Source organism: Danio rerio, chromosome 11 (assembly GCF_052040795.2).
Source record: "Danio rerio strain M-AB ecotype USA chromosome 11, GRCz13ab, whole genome shotgun sequence".
Lineage (NCBI taxonomy): Eukaryota > Metazoa > Chordata > Actinopteri > Cypriniformes > Danionidae > Danio > Danio rerio.
In genome coordinates this window covers 41,020,223-41,040,818 of record NC_141031.1, presented here as the reverse complement: position 1 = coordinate 41,040,818, position 20,596 = coordinate 41,020,223, and the positions used below count along the sequence as shown (strand labels likewise).

Below are 20,596 nucleotides of genomic sequence, written 5' to 3'. Positions count from 1 at the left end.
ACAATGACTTTTGCTGCTTGTTCTACTTTAATTATTTAAAATGACTTAAATTTGTACATTTTTGGGGATGACCTAATTGTTTTGGGTTCATTCTACTTAAATTTGTAAAAATGATTAAGTTAACTTTATTGATGTGTGTTGAGACAACATGAAGGATGTGTGTGGAACCCAGTTTTTTTTTTTTTTTTTTTTTTTGTGGTCTTTGTGCAATGAAGAATTGTTCATGATATTATGAGACATTGTAAACTTACATTCAGATTCAGCAAACATGCAATCACCAGCCACTTTATAAGCTACACCTTAGTACCAGATTGGACCCCCTTTTGCCTTCAGATCGGCCTTAATGCTTTGTGGCATAGATTCAACAAGGTGCTGAAAATATTCCTCAGAGATTTCGGTCCTTATTGACATCATAGCGTCACACCGCTGCTGCAGATTTGTCGGCTGCACATCCATGATGCGAATCTGCCATTCCACCACATCCCAAAGGTGCTCTATTGGATTGAGATCTGGTGACTGTGGAGGCCATTTGAGTACAGTGAACTCCTGTTCAAGAAATCAGTCTGAGATGATTGGCGCTTTATGACATGGCGTGTTATCCTGCTGGAAGTAGCCATCAGAAGATGGTACACTGTGGTCATAAAGGAAAGGACATGGTCAGCAACAATACTCAGGTAGGCTATGGTGTTGACATGATGCTCAACTGGTACTAATAGGCCCAAAGTGTGTCAAGAAAATATCCCCCACACTATTATACCAGCACGACCAGCCTGAACTGCTGATACAAGGCAGGATGGATCCATGCCAAATTCTGACCCTACCATACAAGTGTTGCAGCAGAAATCGAGACTCATTAGACCAGGCAACATTTTTCTAATCTTCTATTGTCCAATTGTGATGAGCCTGTGCCCGGTGTGGTCTTCTGCTGCTGTAGCCCATCTACCTCAAGTTTGGATGTGTTGTGTGTTCAGAGATGCTCTATTGCATAACTCGGCTGTAACGGGTGGTTATTTGAGTTATTTTTGCCTTTCTATCAGCTGGAACCAGTTTGGCCATTCTCCTCTATCCTCTAGCATCAACAAGGCATTTGCACCCACAGAACTGCAGCTCACTGGATATTTTCTCTTTTTCAGACCATTCTCTGTAAACCCTAGAGATGGTTGTGCTTGAAAATTCCCGTAGATCAGCAGTTTTTGAAATACTCAGACCAGCCCGTCTGGCACCAACAACCATGCCACCTTCAAAGTCACTTAAATCACCTTTCTTCTCCATTCTGATGCTCGAATTGAACTGCAGCAGATCGTCTTGACGATGTCTACATGCCTAAATGCATTAAGTTGCAGCCATGTGATTGGCTGATTAGAAATTTGCGTTAATGAGCAGTTGGACAGGTGTACCTAATAAAGTGTCCGGTAAGTGTACATTTCCAATCTATTTCTAATTGATTAAATCAAGTACTTTCTCATTTTTCCTTGTATCTCTCATAAATGAGTTCCATTACAGAAGTTAAAAAGTGCCATTTGTTGCGATATGATGTTGGATTTTTCAATATTCATGTTCTCAGCTTGGGGCTGTGACCCATTTATAGTTTCTTAAATAGACTATTCTACAAAGATCTAGCATTATGTGTTATATCTTGATGTTCAAGGTAAAAGCTGCGAGCAAAACCAGTTGTTCTGAATGAAACACTGCTTTCAATCAAATTGTCGTTTTCTCTGATGAATTTTTTCTTTAAACAGGTATTTAAATCGTTGCTTCGTTGTTCTAAATATTATGTAATATGCAAATTTGAAACAACAATGCGCATTCATAGCTGTTCCAACGAGTGTACTCCAATGCAACCAAGTGCTCGGCTTCATGTTATTTTCTAATCAAGCCGGTTTCATCCAGCATTCATCTGAGCATCAAGATTCAACCACACCGTCCCATCAGCCACACAAATGAGTTTAATCAGTATGCTAATTATGTCGTTTCTTATGTTGAACACAAAAGAAGATATTTTGAAGAATGTTGAAAACCTATAACCATTGACTTTGAATTTCTGGAGAGTGCCAAATATGTCCCAGGAGCTAAATTTTTTTGCAGTTTTTGTTTTCGCAAATCCACCAGAGGCATCTGAGTACGTTTTTTGAGATGTCAAATTTCTCTTGTGCTATTCGTGCCTGCTGTTCTCACATAAGTCCACCAGAGGCGTTGTCGACTTCCTGACTGACCCGCCCACTCACTTCTTTAAACCCAACCAACAGTGTTTTTAAAAGCAATCCAGAAAAAGAGAAGCCTTCGCAGCAGCCTGATTTTTACCATGTTTTCAGAATTTACCACATTCTCACCCTGTTATTTACTTGTTTGTTTCATTTTTTTCACTTCTGTTTTTGTCTTACCTGCTTTCTGAAACCGTTCTTTACTAGACTCAAACCCCGTTGTCGTGGTCAACTCCTCTCTGTAACTCAAGTCCGCCTACATACGTAGTGAGCCACTGGACAAATTGGTAACATCGGAAAAGTCTCGTTTCAAAGATGAAATGCAGCCATACGTAGCTCTGGCTACATAATTTGTGATCTCCAGAAACGTATATAGGGCTACATTTTAAGAAAGAGCCTATATTCATCTGTAATTTTTGCATGCTAAAAGTTTAACCTCAAGTTTGAATCTCACTGACACACTGCCTCCGAAACTTTCCCTCCGTCATTAAAAACTTTGAAAACCTCAGTGGCTAGTACTGTTGCCTCACAGCAAGAACGTTGCAGGTTCAAGTCCTAGCTGGGCTAGCTGGTGTTTCTGTGTGGAGTGTACATGTTCTCCATATACTCCCATGGGTTTCCCCCAAGTTCTCCGGTTTCCTCCCACAGTCCAAATATATGCAGTATAAGTGAATCAAATAAACCAAATTGGCACAATATATGAGTGTTTTAGTATTGGGCAATCATAACCATATGCTGGCATAGTTGGCGGTTCATTCCGCCATAGCAACCCCTTTTAGACAAGGAATAAGCTGACCAAACTAATTTGGGGGAGTTTTCGAGGCCTACCTGAGCTCAGACTCCCCTCTATCCTGATGAAACTGAAGGGAGCCCCTACCTCAAGTGTCTTCTGAGCTCAGGGCTCTCTCCCAGGACAGCATACCAATTGAAATGTTTTGTCGTTTTTTTTTTTTTTGCAACGGATTAATTAATATGCATCAGACTCAGTGTTCAAGGTTTGTTTACATAACAAATTCTTTGTATATGAGTATGAGAAAAAAACACAGACTTCAATGAGCAAAGAAAAAAAAAAAAAAAATATATATATATATATATATATATATATATATATATATATATATATATATATATTTGTTTGTTTATTTAACTATGTCAGGGGGTTACAGGTTTTCAACTTTCTTCAAAACATCTTTTGTGTTCAACAGAAGGAAGAAACTCATTAAGGTTTAGAACCACTTGAGTGCAAGTATAAAGTTTTTTTTAACTAAATTAAACAAAAAAAGATAAATATATAAAAATGCTATTTAAATAGTTGCTAATTGTCATTTCTTATGTTGAACACAAAATCAGATATTTTGAAGAATGTTGGAAACCTGTAACCATTTACTTTAATTGTATTTGTTTTTGTTTTTAAATCCAGGCTCATTCTGATTATGTACCCCTATATAAACTTCTGAAGAGTGCCAAATATGTCACAGGAGCTACATTTTTTTGTAGTTTTTGTTTTCGCAAATCCATCAGAAGCCTCTGTGAACGCTTTTTGAGATCTCAAATTTCTCTTGGGAGTGCCATTCATGCCTGCTGTTCTCACATAACTCAACCAGAGGCCGCTGTCGACTGACTGACTGACTGACCGTTCGACTGGCCTACCCTCCTCCTCTAAACCCAACCAATAGTATTTTCAAAAGCACAGACTGACCAGCGCCCACCCACTTCCCTTAGCCCAACTGACAGTGTTTTCAAAAGCAATCCAGAAAAAGAAAAGCCCTCGCCTGATTTTTACCACATTTTCAGATTTTCCCACATTCTCACCCTGTTATTTACTTGATTATTTTGTTGTTTGGCTTTTGTTTTTGTCTTACCTGCTTTCTGGAACAGTTCTTCACTGAACTCGAACCCTGTTGTTGCGGTCAACTCCTTTCTGCGTCTCAAGTTCGCCAATGTACGCGGCGAGCCACTAGTCAAACTGCTATTAGCAGAAAAGCCATTCATACAGAGGTAAGCGATCAGATGGTAAGCGCAAAAAGGAACGCCATCATACCTCATTGTAGCATTTGTTTTAAGGATGAAATGCAGCCATACGTATATCTGGCTACATAATTTGTGATCTCCAGAAATGTATATAGGGGTACATTTTCAGAATAAGCATTTGTTCTTGTTTTTTTTTTCTATGGATGTCAATTGTTACAGGTTTTCAGCTTTCTTCAAAACATCTTATTTTGTGTTCAACATAAAACTAATTCAGGTTTAGAACCACTTGAGTGGGAGAATAAATAGTGAGTGAGTTTCATTTTTAGATGAACTCTCCCTTTTTAAAAACTTGCCCAAAATCATTTGACGCAGTAACATGGATCTAGAATGCAGTAAAAATGTGTTTACTATCAAAAGACTAAGACATTTTTAAACCAAATTTAAAAAAATGCTATTTGAAACGCCGCTTCGATGTTCTAAATATTGTGTAATATGCAAATTTGATACAACAATAGCTGCTCCAATGAGTGTACTCAAACGGCAACCAAGCGCTCGGCTTCATTTTATTTTCTAATCAAGCCGGTTTCATCCAACATTTATCTGAGCATCAAGATTCATCCACCCCGTCCCATCAGCCCCACAAATGAGTTTAATCAGTGTGCTAATTATGTCATTTGGTACATTTAACTCAGTGTGAAACTTTGGGCTTTATTGTGTAACAATCTATTGTTCCTCTCTGCGATTTAAAAGTGGCGAGCTAATGTCATGCTTAGTACAAGATTCCTTTGTTTGGCGTGCCTTCAAACGGGGGATCTGTCTCATTTTGTGTTATCTCAAGACAGTTTGAAAAGCATCTTTGTGAGCTGAAATATGGGCTTGAAGTGAGCAGTGAAACAGTGCCACCTTTTGACTAATGGCAGCATCACGGCCCGTCTTGAGGCTTTTCAATGTCCAATTTCAGCTATTCTGCCTCAAAGAAAGAGCTTGGCTTGAGGTCAGAATGAGACCACTGCCAGATACGAGATGAACAGCAAACCTCATCCCTCCCTCCCCATCCCCAAGGAAGACAGACAATAGTTGCATGAAGATGTGGTTTATTGCAATATTGACTGGCCTGGTTGTCATATGAATAAATAATCACCCAAGATGTTCAGAAAGCTCGCAGAGGTGTTTGATTAATTTCCTAAGCCGGATAATCCTCCTGGCCTTTCACAACAGCCAATAATCAGGTCTTAGGCAAAGGGTTATTTGCACATATATGATATTTTCATGTTAGTTTCCTTGATATACATTATCTACAATGAAAATGAGGGGTACTGATTTGGGTTTAATCTAAAACCAACCATGAAATCATTTGGTGCCATGGTGAAGTTTAAATGAGCATGATTTTAATTCCAACACTAATAATTGTATTAACCCAACGCTGGGTCAAATATGAACAAACAAAACACACTCCAAAATGATTTGTGCTGCTCGTCCAACATTTTTAGTGTTTTTTAAAGTGCAGTCGGGTGAAAAATATTGCAACAGAGGCTTATTGTGGATATGTACCTCTGTCTACATTACTGGAGAGCAAAAATGATGTAGCCAGAGGTATATCTGGCTGCATTTTGTCTTTAAAACGAATGCTACGTGGTGATATGATGCCACTAATAGTTTCTGTTCCTTTTAGTGGCTGACCGCTCACCTCTGTACAGATGGCTTTTTTTTTTTGTAGTAAGTAAGTAATGTGGATTTATATAGTGTATTTATTGGGTGTATTGTATTTATTTTTTGATAAATACCAAGTATTTAAAGCTACTTAATATAAAGTGGGACCCGTATATACTGCATAGACAAAATACATCTAAACATTTAATATGAACAGGACATTATGTCATCAGATGTGTCTATGTCATGCTGACATTGTTCAGATGTATTAACAGAGCAGTCGCAGCAGAGTTCGTTTTAATCACAGCGAACCTGCCAAGTGTAAAAACACATTCAGCTTATATTGATTCATGAGAATTACCTCAGAGGACTTCAGTATTACATTTCTGATTAAACGAAAGCTGCCACAGATCTATTTTATCCATATTGAGTGTAATGCATTATTGGAAATACTGTTACGAAGAAACTTCATGCATGAGATTGATTGACTAATAGATAGATAGATAGAATGTGTAACGAATATGGCTGATTACCATTCATCCGCCCACCAGAGGGTCCCTAATATTGACTGGTAGCCACCATATATAAGCACATTGTTTATGTCTGTTCTTTGCGAAGTATTGATAGTTTCACTGCCTCACCAAGAGTTTTCCTACTGTTTCTACTGTTACTGTGTTTGCCATTATGTTATGACCTCTTTGCCTGCCTTTTTGACTACTGCTTTTGTATTTTGGACTCATTTAAACTCATTTTGGTCTTGTTTGCTTTTTCGGACAGCCTCTTTGTTTGCTTGACTTTGCCTGATTTATGATTACGATTCTGTCTTTGTTTGATGCACGCTGTTTATTTAATAAACCTCCAGCATTTGGATTCATTCCACTTCCATGTTTTTACGTACGGCTACCTCACAGATAGGCAGGTAGGTAGGTTGGTAGGTAGGTAGGTTGGCTGGTTGGTTGGTAGGTAGGTTGGTTGGTTAACTGGTTGGTTGGTTGGTTGGTTGGTAGGTAGGTTGGTTGGTTGACTGGTTGGTTGGTTGGTTGGTTGGTTGGTTGGTTGACTGGTTGGTTGGTTGGTTGGTTGGTTGGTTGGTTGGTTGGTTGGTTGGTTGGTTGGTTGGTTGGTTGGTTGGTTGGTTGGTTGGTTGGTTGGTTGGTTGGTTGGTTGATTTGTTGGTTGGTTGGTTGGTTGGTTGGTTGGTTGGTTGGTTGGTTGGTTGGTTGGTTGGATGGATGGTTGGTTGGTTGGATGGTTGGTTAAATGGATGGTTGGTTGGATGGGTGGTTGGTTGGTTGGTTGGTTGGTTGGTTGGTTGGTTGGTTGGTTGGATGGTTGTTTGGATGGATGGATGGATGAATGGATGGAAGGAAGGAAAGTGGACACTGCACTCAAAAAAATGAGGATAAACATTCAGGGGTGGGGTATAAATGGATGGTTCACCTAGAAATGACAATTTGCTCACCATTAATTCCTGTTGAACACAAAAGAAGATATTTTAAAGAATGGTGGAAACTGGTAGCCAGATCAATGTTTCGATCCACCTATTTTTATGCGCATTTTGAAATATCTTATAACTGCTTGAAGGAGTCACCAAACTGTGCAAATATTTTAAAAATGCACATAAAATATCATACGCACAACTGAATTGGATAAACTTTTTATCAGATAAGAAAAGATGTGCCTAAACTACAATAGAAACACATCGTTGCACACTAAATAAATTCCAATATGTGCATCAAATAACTCCTGTCGCTTAAGTTTTAACAGATATTGTGATCTGTGACCCAAACATAAAACAGGATTAATAGACAAAGCAGGACCGACCACATAGTAAAATATCTTTTCAAAACAAAAAGCAAATTCCATTTTTCTTTTTGATATTTGGCAACCTATTTATCAGGAGGAGATGATTTTGTTTTCTTTGACTGGATGAAAATTGTTTTTATTTGTAAGTGTTATATGTGATATTCCAGTTTTGGAACAAGTTCTTCTTCAAATTATCTACACAAATATGAAGGTAAGATGATAAAATGTTTTATTACTGCAATGGCTATTTGTAAGCAAACTCCTTTGGGTTTTCATAGTGTCTAACGTGGTGAATATGTTTATAATGTCCATGCTAGAGGATTTAACACACAAAAAAAAATAATATCACATATCTGCATTCATATATAGGTGTATTTACAGAAAAAAACATGTCTGTCGATAAGCAGTTATGCCCTTATGCTGAAATACACAATGTTCAAGATCTAAAAAATTAGTTAAAACTTCTTGTTGCCTACCTAAATCTAATACTAGTATCAGTTATACTAGTCTCGGAAACTTTCAGTTCACGGAGACTTTAAAAAAAAGTGTGATCATATTATTATATCTAAACTAATCTATGTGTGCAGTTGCTGGTTAAAGGTTTTTTTAGATGTTAATATCAGTAATTTTAACGATATATATAAGCTAGTGTGCTTCAAAACAGATGTAAACATCCAAATCATACAGTTTGTCACTTCCACCTAAATCAGAGATGCCTAAAGTATGGCCCGCGAGCCAAAGTTGGCCCATTGTAATCGTTGATTTGGCCCACCATCCCATCTGAGAACAGAGGGAGAGTGTTGGGGCTATTGCCTTTAAAAGAGATAATCATTTTTAATTTGATGTAAGCTTTATTGTTGTTTGTTTGTATGTATTATTTCTGAGTTACAACAACATGTTTCAGTTAAATGTTGTGAATGACTTTTTAAACTGTAAATAATGTCTTGACGCATAGAGGACTATGCAGAAGACATCGGTGAGCAAATCAAGGCAAAAACTAGTCTAACTCCAGTCTGTTATAAATAATATTGTTTTGGTTTTACTGTGATAAGTTCATTATAAAATGTAAAAAAATATATATATGTTTTAAAAAATATATGTGGTCACATTTTATTTTGATGGTCCGTTTGTTGAATTTAAGTTACAGTACATTGCATCTACATGCCAACTAATTCTCATAAGATTATAAGTAGACTGTTAGGTTGGGGTGGGGGTTAGGGTTAGTGTAAGTTGACATGTACTTGGGAAGTTTCTTATAGTCAGCAGTGGTGGAAAGAGTACTGAAAAATCAGACTCAGGTAAAAGACCCATTACTTGCCTAAAAATGTAGTGCAAGTAGAGTAAACAGTATCGGTTGTAAATACTACTCAAAGTATGAGTAAAAAGTAGAGCTTTCAAAAGTACTCAAGATTAGTGAGTAGTGAGTATTACGCTGTAAAAAGCTGATGTGTTTACATGTAATTTGTGGATGTGTGTAAACGTAACATTCTGTAGTGCATTTAGTTATTGGTCAGTAGGCACACAACATCATAAGACATTAATATTAGGTTAGATTTAGGTTGTGATGTCAGGTGACCAAATGTTTAGCCAGCGTATAAAGACAACGTTATTTTGTTGTCAATAATGCATCAAATGACATTGATATTTGGTTGATTTTAGGTTTAGGTTGAGGTAACGTATGTATTTTACGTTTTGTCAGTTTAGTGGCTAATTCGTACGATTTTAAAAAGGAGGCGTGGCACCCAACCCCACCCCTAACCCCAACCTTCATTGGGTGATGAGCAAATCGTACTAATTTGTACGAATTAGATTCTATGAATTCATACGAATTAGCCACTAAATCAAAAAGTTACAAATTGCAATAAGATTGAGTTGAACGTCCACACAACGTCAAGCTGTAACATCATTAGACGTTGATATTTGGTTGGTTTTAGGTTGCACATTGGACATTGGCGTTGGCCTGACATCGAGTTCTAATGTGACCCCATTTTCCATTTTCAAACAAAATGCAATGTCTCAATGAAATTGGGGTACAACGTCAATCTGACGTCATGTTGATGTCTTGTGCCTGCTGGGTGTTTAAGGCCATTTCGGTCATCATACAGTAAACATCCGTCATCTTCTCATCAGTGACATGCATCTAAACAGTCTCTGGATCAATGCGTGTAAAAGACTTTGGACATCTTCTTGGACACTTTTAATGCTTCTAAACAGTTTGCTGCAGTTATAAGTCGCACATGTCTTAAGGTAGTTCATTATGATGCGATTTACCTTCCATGTGTGGTTTGATTGGACTGGAATCACAGGACTGAATTTTCTAATCTCCAAAGACAAGAAAAAATAAAGTAGTGACTGCAGGTTAAAGGAAAGTAGTACAGCAAAAGTACAGATACAGCACTAAAAATGTACTCAAGGGTAAGTAAAAGTACACATTTTTAAAACTACTTAGTAAATTACAATTCCTTAGAAAAACTACTCAATTACAATAATTTGAGTATTTGTAATTACTTTACACCACTGATAGTCAGTTTAATGTTTGTTAAAGGTCTGTTAAATGTCAGTATCAACAAATATTAAGCAGACAATCTACTAATGCTCAAATTGACCATCAAAATAAAGTGTTACCAAATGTATATTAGTTAATATAAAGCAATTTTTTCTAGTTATTTTTCAATATTATTAAATAAATTAGGAAATTACCCATGGCAACTATATTTACTGCCGTTATGGTGGCGCAGTGGGTAGCACGATCACCTCACAGCAAAAAGGTCCCTGGTTCGACCCTTGTCTGGGTCATTTGGCATTTCTGTGTGGAGTTGGCATGTTGTCTCCTTATTTGCATGGGTTTCCTCTGAGTGCTCCTGTCCAAAGACATTGGTGAATTGGGTAAGCTAAAACTGTCCGTATTTTATGTCTGTGAATTAGTGTGTATGAATGTTTCCCAGTACTGGGTTGTAGATGGAAATTTATTCAATGTGTAAAAAAACATATGCTGGATAAGTTGGCTGTTTATTCCACTGTGGCGACCCCAGATTCATAAAGGGAATAAGCCTAAAAAGAAAATTAATAAATGTACTATATTTTCCTTCTGCCAAATTTTGGCCCTTCTCAAGAAAAGGTTTGGGCACCCCTGCCCTAAATGGATCAACAATCTTTTTCACAACACATTATACTTCAAGTTCTAATCAAATATTGACCAGTCAAATGCTCTGTAGTGTCTGCCATGCCCCGCCCCTTCAAGCCGCTTCTCATTTGCATTTCATTTGATGCGCTTAAGCTCAACCACTCACACTGGCAGAGCTGTGTTGAAACAAAACACTATTGGCTGTTTTTTAAAAAATGAGAAGAGCTACTCTATGCCCTAACCTATTTTCATTTTCAGTTGAGATTGAGTCAAAGAATCGAATATTAACTGCACTTCACAGGACCTTTAAAAAGTCCCAAACTACTATTGTTTGTTTTTATTCTTTACTGGTTTTGACATTTATGTCAAAGTTTAGAAGAAAAAAAACATAATCGTTGAAGACGCAGTATGTAGATTTTGCCACTAGAGGGTGAATATTCACAACAAACAAAGACATATTTTGATGACGCTGTGACTCATCTGCAGTTACAACAGAAGTGATCTGTTTGGCCATGTCTCTGTGTAAATAGCTCAGCTAATTATAACAGGATGGCTCTAGTTTTGTCACGTCACATTGTGCCACACACTTGGCTTGGCGTTTTGCTTGAAAAGAGACGGGTCGGTCTCTAGAGCCCCCGCTTCTTCTCAACCCTGCCTCCATTCAACCTGTTCCTCTCACCTCCTTCTGTAGCCTTTGGCATCACTCAAACGCCACTGAATAACTAACTCACTCTTCACCTTTATTCATGAGGCGTTTCATCTCTTCTCTTCGTGTGTCAGTTTCTTCACAGCTGTCTGGACAGGTTTTATGGAAGTCTGGGGTCCCACAGACAGCTCGGCCTGAAATATTCCTCCCCGCGTGTTGTTGGGAGAGTTGTAATGAATGGTGCCATTCAAAATCAAAATGCCATAAAGGAAAGAGATGAGAGCTGGCGAGATTGAAGCAGCCCAGATGACCGACTTCTGTGCCCTTGCAAAACTTTACCATGGTAAGCAGGCACAGTCAATACACTTTAATACACTCAAATTCGTACTTGAATATGTACCATATACCAAAGACTGGCTTGCTAATGTCTAGTATTTGAATACAACAGAACATACGGACATACTTTATTTAACCCTCTGGGGTTGCTTATTAACATTTGTATAAAATCTAATAGCACAGTAAACAGCACAAACTGGGCTACTATATGTTAGCAACATTTATTTATATAGATATATATATATATATATATATATATATATATATATATATATATATATATATATATATATATATATATATATCAGGGCTCAACAATAAGGACTGCCCGATGGCCCGGGGCCAGCGTGTGAGATGCTCGGGACAGTAGACAGGATCGTTACTGGCCCGATCGGGCCACTGCTGCCTTGTCACTAAAGTTTAATTTGCCTGTGACTATTTGTCAATTGCATGCAAATACAGTTTTAGAATTGAGAAACAGTTTGTGGTTTCAAGCCTTCAAATGCTACCTTCTTGGTTCTTCTTATCTTATTGGATGTTGTGAGCATGTTATTAGTACAGCGAAGAGACAGCAACATGGCGGTACCATCAAATGATGATGCTAAAGGAAAACATTTGTTTCTAACGTCTTGGAAGCAGACATATACGAGCGTACACCATGACTAAAAAAATTAAGTGATGTACAGTTTGCCGTCAGTTTGGCCGGTCTTTAGCCATCTTTTATTTCAAAACACTTTGAATTAGATTTACAAACATTTTGACACGTTTTTGCTTTATTTGTGGCTAAGAAATAGCTTTAATCTTTTTTTTTGGTGGGGCCAGTGAAAATATTGGCAGGGCAAGTAAAAATCTGAACCACTGGTCCGATTGGGCCAGTAGAAAAAATCCTTAGCGTTGAACCTTGTATATATATATATATATATAAACATTTGTATAGTTTCTTATTTAAAACATAATTTATGCTTTAAAAATGTTATAATTATAAATGTGTTATTATGAAGTTAAATTCTTACTTAACATATTACTATTTTTAAAGCATAATTATACCCATTGTTGTTTATTTATAAAATATTTATGTAATAATATTTTTTATTAACTTTTTTATACTTTTCTTCCAAATATTTACTTAGAAACCCCCAGACATCCCTCACACTTCTGAACAGCTGAAAAAAAAAATTATGAAAATGTTGGAGTGGCCTAGTCAATGACCTGACCTGAATCCAATTAAGATGCTGTGGCATGTCTTTAAATAGGAGGTTCATGCTTGAAAACCCTCCAATGTGGTCGAGGGGTGGATGAGGGAGTACAAAACCGAAAACCACCCAGCTGAACAAAGTCCAGACAGCCTATAACAAGCTGTCTGTATAAACACACACACACACACACACACATACACACACACACACACACACACACACACACAAACACACACACACAGCAACAAACAAGCTAAACGCAGCATCATGCTGTCTCTTTCACACACATACATACGCTTGCTCGCTCGCTCCCGTCCAAAATTAAACCAGTTACCGACCGCTCCCGCGCTTTATTTGGAAATTTATTCCCGCGCCACAGAAATCTGGTCGGGTTCTGCGACTCCCGCGGTAAAGCCACGGGAATGCAGACCTCTAGTGTGCGGCTGCGGCTTAGTTAATGTTGAACTCCAGTAAGTATGGTATTTCATTCAATGTAAAATAAGTGAGTGATTCTCTTTAATGTAGTTGATGCAGACTCATTCATGAATTAGTTGTGGCAAAAATACTGACTACCGATGTAATTTTCCATGAATCTGCTATATCATTGAATAAAACATTAGTTATGTAGTTAACGTTAGCTTGTTTACAATAGCTTGTTGTATAGTGCACTACAACTAAAATGCCAAAGCCATTTCCCAAGCATTGTTTTATTTGTGACAACTTGGGATAATATTAACTTAACATTAACGGCCACAATTAGCATATGGTTTAGCTGTGCATTTACTAAATGAGCACTGTGATGCGTCCAAACTGACCCCATTGTATTTTTTTGTATCAAATAATTTCTGTTCTGTCCTTAAGTGTCTTAATTAATGTGGACACCTCTGGATATATTTAAGCACATTTATATGTGTAGAATTTGAATGTATTATTTGTGTCCCTTTCAAAATTAGCTCATAAGAAAACTTTAAATTTATTTACGCCCATGACCATACTAATGAATTAATGCAACATGGGCTTTTTCTGAAAACGTAGTTCTATATACATTTCTGGAGATCGCAAATTACATAGCCAGAAACACGTATGGCTGCATTTCCTTTTTGAAACGAATGCTACAGAGTGGTATGACACCATTTCTTTTTGTGCTTACCAGCTGACCGCTGATCCCCGTATGGTTGGCTTTCACGCTGTTACCAGCTTGTCCTGTTAGCTTGTCATGTATGTTAGCAGACTTAAGAAGCAAAGAGGAGCTGATCACGACAACAGGGTTTACGTCTGGCGAAGAACGGATCCAGAAAGCGGGGGAAGACAAAAACAGACGCCAAAAAATAAAAAAACAAGTAAAAAACAGGGTGAGAATGTGGTAAAATCTAAAAACATGGTAAAAACCGAGCAAGGGCTTTTCTTTTTCTGGATTACTTTTGAAAACACTATCAGATGGGTGTAGGGAATAGGGAAACCTATTGATTGAGTTTATGGAAGCTGAAGGGTGGGTCAGTCGATCTGTCAGTCAGTCAGTCAGTTATTCAATCAGTCGACAGCGGCCTCTGGTGGATTTTTGCAAGAGCAGCAGGCACGAATGGCAATTTGAGATCGGAAAAAGTGTACACAACAGCCTCTGGTGGATTCGCCAAAACAAAAACTGCAAAAAAACGTAGCTCCTGGGATGTATTTGGGGCTCTCCAGAAATGTTTATAGTGGTACGTTTTCAGAATGTGCCTGGTTTGAATTAATATGGTCTAAAACCAGCTGTTTTCAGTAAAACAAACATACAACCACATGCACAAAAGACTAATATAAATTAAGTATTCTTGTAGCATTTATTAATCATAGTTCAGCATTTATACATAAACATACTGTATAAATACTCACATAATGGATAACAGGCACTGAAAATACCTTGTCAATGGCCAGCACAATGGTTAACTAAATAAACAGGGTTTTACCATGGTACATTTGTGGATTTTTGTGCAAATAAAGACTGTTAATTATCTTCTGAAATTTAAAATAAAATAAGTTAAATAATGGGCGTCATGGTGGCGCAATAGGTAGCACGATCACCTCACAGCGAGAAGGTCAATGGTTCAAGCACCAGCTGGACAGTTGGAGTTTGCATGTTCTCCCAGTGTTTGCGTGGGTTTCCTCCAGGTGCGCCGGTTTCCCCCACAGTCCAAAAACATGCGCTACAGGTGAATTGAATAAGCTAAATTAGCTGAAGTGTATGTGTGTGAATGAGTATGTATGGGTGTTTCTCAGTATTGGGTTGCGGTTGGAAGGGTATCCGCAGCGAAAAACATATGTTGGATAAGTTGGCAGTTCATTCCGCTGTGGCGACCCCTGATTAATAAAGGGACTAAGCTGAAATGAAAATTAATGTTGATGTTGCATTATTAAGATAAAAATCTCCTATGCCATATTGATGTTTTAATCAATACTATTCAAGTCTAAATCTAAATGTTGATGTGTTCATGTAGAAACAAACCAACAAGAATTCACAAGATAAAAAAATTCCAAAGCCCAACAGCAGCACACTGTCTATAAATAAAGTCCAATAACAATGATATAATTATGAATTATGTCAAATGTGCCTCTAATTTACAACCTAGCAATGTCTAGCAAAAGCCTCTCCTTTATTGCAACAAGAAAAAAATCATCATCATCATCATCATCATCATATCTAGGTCTTGTTGTTATTCAGTAACTATGTCCCAGTTATGGCAAAATGGCCTATTTGTGTACAGCAATATCTCACTCCAGCATCCCACTCCTAATGGCTGTTTTATTTTAAACAATGCGTCTGGGTCCCTGGGCGAACTATTATCAGCGAGTGGAGAGAGTCTTCGGGGAGCTCGACGTGACGGCGCGTGGGAGGCCGATCCAGCTCCACTCATCTGTCACCTCATAAGGGTTTCCATGGCAACCCCGGAGCGCATAGCAAAGTAATGAGGCAGCCCATAATTGTTCACCGTGACCTTGCTGATCCCATCAAGGTTGTATCCCTCGCCTCGACGCTACGTGTCTGCGCAAATGTTAATGCAAAACCATCAGAGACGCATAAGATGCAGCCCCATGTTTAGGCCGTTTGAGTGGAGGCTGGACTTAATCGCTTTTACAATCTAGCCGATATATAGAGTATCATCTGGGGGATGAATCATCACGCTTATGTCCGCCGTAACCCGATTAACATGAGGGCTCCGACGCTGCAATTTTGCAATTACGCACAGGCGCCAAGAAGAGCCTCTGTGAAATGACCCTTCTCTGCATGTCTCCTTTATCCGTGCGAGCTCCTCTGATGGGTTTGTTTTCTTCTGACTATCAGCTCCAAACTGGCGGCAGATGCAGGACTTGTCACTGTCGCTGTCTGTGTTTACCTGTCTCTCTTGAGATATGACAGGTGGCTGAAATGCACTGTGGGATCAGCCATTAGTTACTCGCTAAACTGTCGTCGGCTCTCGGCGGATTGAATTTGGAAAGTCGTTTTGAGGTGAAACAGCATGCTGTGTTTTCCGACAGAATTACACGGATTTCCTGCAGGTTGCGTGTGGAACGACTCCTGGAATATTAGCAATCGCTTTAGACACGGTTCAGGTGCTCGCGTAATGTTTTTCACTCGCTAAAAAGGGTCATCATCATCTTTTTTTTGCTTTGGCCAAGAGCTGCTGTTCGTCAATAGTGCGTGAAACTCTAATTAGGCCGCGTTTAAAATGATTGCAGTGTATTTGCCAAGACTTGGTATTTGTTTATCTGGAATAATTGGTTCTAATGATGATGTTTCCGCAGTTTTTGAAATGTAAATTTACGCTCATGGGTCTTATGGGCATATGTTTTTTTCAGGAGCAGCGTATTCTGATATCTTCAAAGAGTCCAAATGTACCTGCTGTTCAGAACTCTTTATATAATGAGACACGGAGAGCAAAAATAGAGTTTAAAATTAGGTGAACTTGTGAACCTGTAACCTAATTTAAATGAATATATGCATATTCATATGGTTTTACTTTGGAATTGTACAGTAAGTATAATGGAAAGGAAACTTTGTTCTCTTTGTTTTTTTTTTTTTATACTTGTGCTGAGAAAAGACCATGGTAATCTCAAGTGTCTCAGAACACATTTCTTCAGTGTCTCATACTGTGCTCAGATTTCCAAGAGTGAAGTCAAGGGTCTGAGATTTCATTCAAGTCACACAAGAGTAAATAAAGCATGCACTTTCATTTTATAGCTCTATAGTCTTACTGTACACTTCCATTTTGGTTTTAAAAGGTGTTTTCGTCATTCTGATTACAAGTGGATGATGGCAAATACAGGGTGTAAAAGCAGGGTTGTAAATACTAAAAGTTGTCTAAAATGCTTTTGTCCACTTCCACTGATAGTTGAAATGTATTATACTGTACATCAGATTGCTTAAAGTGTAAGCGTTCATGTGTTTGAATGCATTCGTTCTTTGGTTGTGAGAAAGTCCACCAAAACAACGTAATCAAGGCTGCCAACCACATTCTTTTCATTCACTTGGCTATTTATTAGTAAGCTGTTATTGTCATTCAATAATATTGCCCATGTGTTGCATTTAAATGTGCACCAATGTGCTGATAACTCACATAAATCAGCTTACTCAAGTAATATTTTGTCTTGTTTACTTTCAAATCAATAGTTTAAAATGCATCAGCTAGACTTAATTAAAGAGACAGTTCACCCAAAAATGAACAACTTAAATATTATTGTCCAAAATGTAAAACTGTTTGAATTTTTTTCAGCTGAACACAAAATAAGATATTTAGAAGAATGTTAATGTAAAACCAGGAACCAGATCCATTGTATTTTCTTTCTTGCTATGGATGTCAATGGCCATAGTTTTCTAACATTCTTCAAAATACAGAATACCGTATCAGAAAAAGTTTACAAAAAATTCCAAATTTACTTTGACATGTATTTCATTGCAGATAACACAACAAATTATTTAATGTGTTCTTCGTGATTTTTTATTTTATTATTCAAAATTATTTTTCAATTTTGTTTCTAGCAACACATTTAAAAAAAAACAATAAAGCATTCACCACTTTGTAATGTTATACATATAGAGACTGAAAAGACCAAGTGATGAAGTGTTTCAGATGTAATTTTGTTGCATTCTTCCTGCAAACAAGTGTTAAGGTACACTGAAAAAATTTATTCAAAGATGATTCTTTGGATTTACTCTTTTTTTTTACGTTAAGTGGTTGTAAAAAAATAATTTGGGCTGAATTTAAACAAACAAATTAAGTTGAACATTACTAAACCTAATTTGTTTGTTTAAATTCAACAAAAGTCAATTGTTTGCAACAGTTCTGCATGCACCACTTTTTTCAGTGATATGCAACAGTATGAAGTCTTCGTTGTTGCATTTTGTGCTTTAAAATGCACCATCGATTCTGCATTGGAGACAAGTCGGGACTGCAGACAGGCCAGTCAAGTACCTGTATCCCCTTCCTTCACAGCTAGGACTTTGTAATGTGTGCAGAATTTGGTTTTGCATTGTCTTGTTAAAATATGTATTGGCGTTCCTGAAAAAGATACCGCTTAAGATACTGCCTCGTTCAAAGATACAGCATTTAAATTGTAATATTTTCACTTGTACTATCTGAGATGAGAACATTGGGCATCAGATTTTGTGGGATATCTCCAGCTCCCTTACTGCAAAGTATTTGCCTTGTCTGGATGCACTTAGATCTGTTTTCATGTCACATTTTTTACACATGCATACTTCAATAAGCCAGCAGACAGCAGGTTAATTCTGTTACATGCTGGATGAAATTGGCATAAGGGGCACAAATCTTGCTGTGACTATCAGTTTATCCTTCAGCTGTGTGTGACCTTACTCTGATAAAGTACCATGTTTACATAACCACATGCATTTTTTGGCCTATAGTAAGTTAAGTGCAAGTGCATGTGTTTCTTATTAGCAGATGGACAGATTTGATAGCCAAAAACACTTTAATATCAGATGAACAAGGCCTTGGACAAAGGTGATAATGAATGCTCCTGTTTTATGCGCTGTGAAACTTTTTAGCACTCCTGACTACAAAAACAACTACTCTGTCCTGCATTTTGAAAAGTAATCTCTGACAATGTCATTTTACGTCCTTCACTTACAAAGCGCTGGATGAAAAAACGTCTTTGGAATGCGTGTTGTTCTTCAAATGTTAGATTACGAGTAAGAGGTTGATAAAGCCTCGTGAGTTAAAGCCACAACCACAGATCTTCACATATTTCTCAGAACAGATGTCAGAAATTGAAGAATTACTTTGTACTTCAGGGAACGTGTAAAGAAGTGTTCCTGTCAGAGTGTTTTGGGAAACAACAATGCTCACTTCTCTCTTTTTTTTTTTGTTATGCTGTAATCTTCTTGCTTGTGACTTGTATTGGTTGATATTAAACCCGAATTAAAAAGAAATGAAGGAGAAAATGTTGAAACAAAGAAAATAAAAGTAATGAAAAATATTTCTTTTAATCTTCATAATAAACAATCCATTTTCTGGGAAAACATTGTGCATTTCTGAGCATGCTTCGTGCTGGTGAGTGGGCTTGACAAACCACCTGTTGAAGGCACACACTTTCCTCTCCATACGCACCAGGCACTCTCTTATACACTCAAAAAAATTATGTTTGTTTGTTCAAACCAAGGGCGTAGATTTGCTGTTGACATTGGTGGGGAAATAGATCCTTGGAGCGCATGCATTGAGCAGCACAAATTCTGTTTCATGCGTTTAAAAACATGAATGAATATTTTAAAAATATAAAATAAACACTTAATAATACAAATAACAATCACGTCCCATGCTGCAAAACTCAATTTACATGATTTTACTGCAGTCTGGCTTTGAGGAGGTATGAATGTAAAGAAATTTAGAGAGGTGTGTGATGCAATTTAACTGCTTTATCTCGATTATTGTTTTTCATAATCATGGAGGCCAACGATGTTTTCAAAAGCAGTCCAGTAAAAGAAAAGCCCTCGCCTGATTTTATGCTCGCTTTCAGATTTTATCACAATCTCACCCTGGTATTTACTTGTTTATTTTATTTTTTGGCTTCTGTTTTTGTCTTGCCTGCTTTCTAGAACTGTTCTTCATCTGACTCGAACCCTGTCATCATGGTCAACCCCTCTCTGTGTCTCAAGTCTGCCGACGTACATCGCGAGCCACTGGACAAACTGGTAACAGAAGAAAAGCTGTCTATACGGAGGTAAGCAGTCAGCTGGTAAGTGCAAAAAGGAATGATGTTATACCGCCCTGCAGCGTTCATTTTAAAGACAAAATGCAGCCATATGTACATCTGGCTACATAATTCGCAATCTACTGAAGTGTATATAGGGCTACATTCTTAGAATGACCCTATGTTGCATGTGTTAGTTGCGGGAGTATACAATTACTCATGGGACTCCAAAATAACAGGAAGAAGCTGTGAAATTAAAGCAACTTATATGTTTACCTGCTACCTTTTGTGGGCAGGAGTGGAAGAAAACTTGAATACTGTGAGCGGGAGCGGAAGAAAATAGTATATATTTGGGTGTGAGCGGGACTGAGTTTTGCAGGAGCATGACTGAAAAACTCATCCCGTACAGGTCTCTACTCTGAAGGTCGCATTTTTAGCTACGTCTGCATAGATTGCAGCAGCCTTTATGACTAAAATTAAATAG

General features: G+C 37.7%; 1 long non-coding RNA gene across 1 annotated transcript in view; it reads left to right on the top strand.

Moving 5' to 3' along the window:
- The window catches only part of LOC141376663 (uncharacterized), a 32,421-nt gene extending 12,264 nt beyond the window's left edge, over positions 1 to 20,157 (top strand). The window contains exons 3-4 of the long non-coding RNA XR_015503052.1: positions 11,533 to 11,741; positions 20,018 to 20,157. This is a non-coding gene — a long non-coding RNA (uncharacterized LOC141376663). The remainder of the gene's footprint in view (positions 1 to 11,532; positions 11,742 to 20,017) is intronic.
- Positions 20,158 to 20,596: the final 439 nt, after the last annotated feature.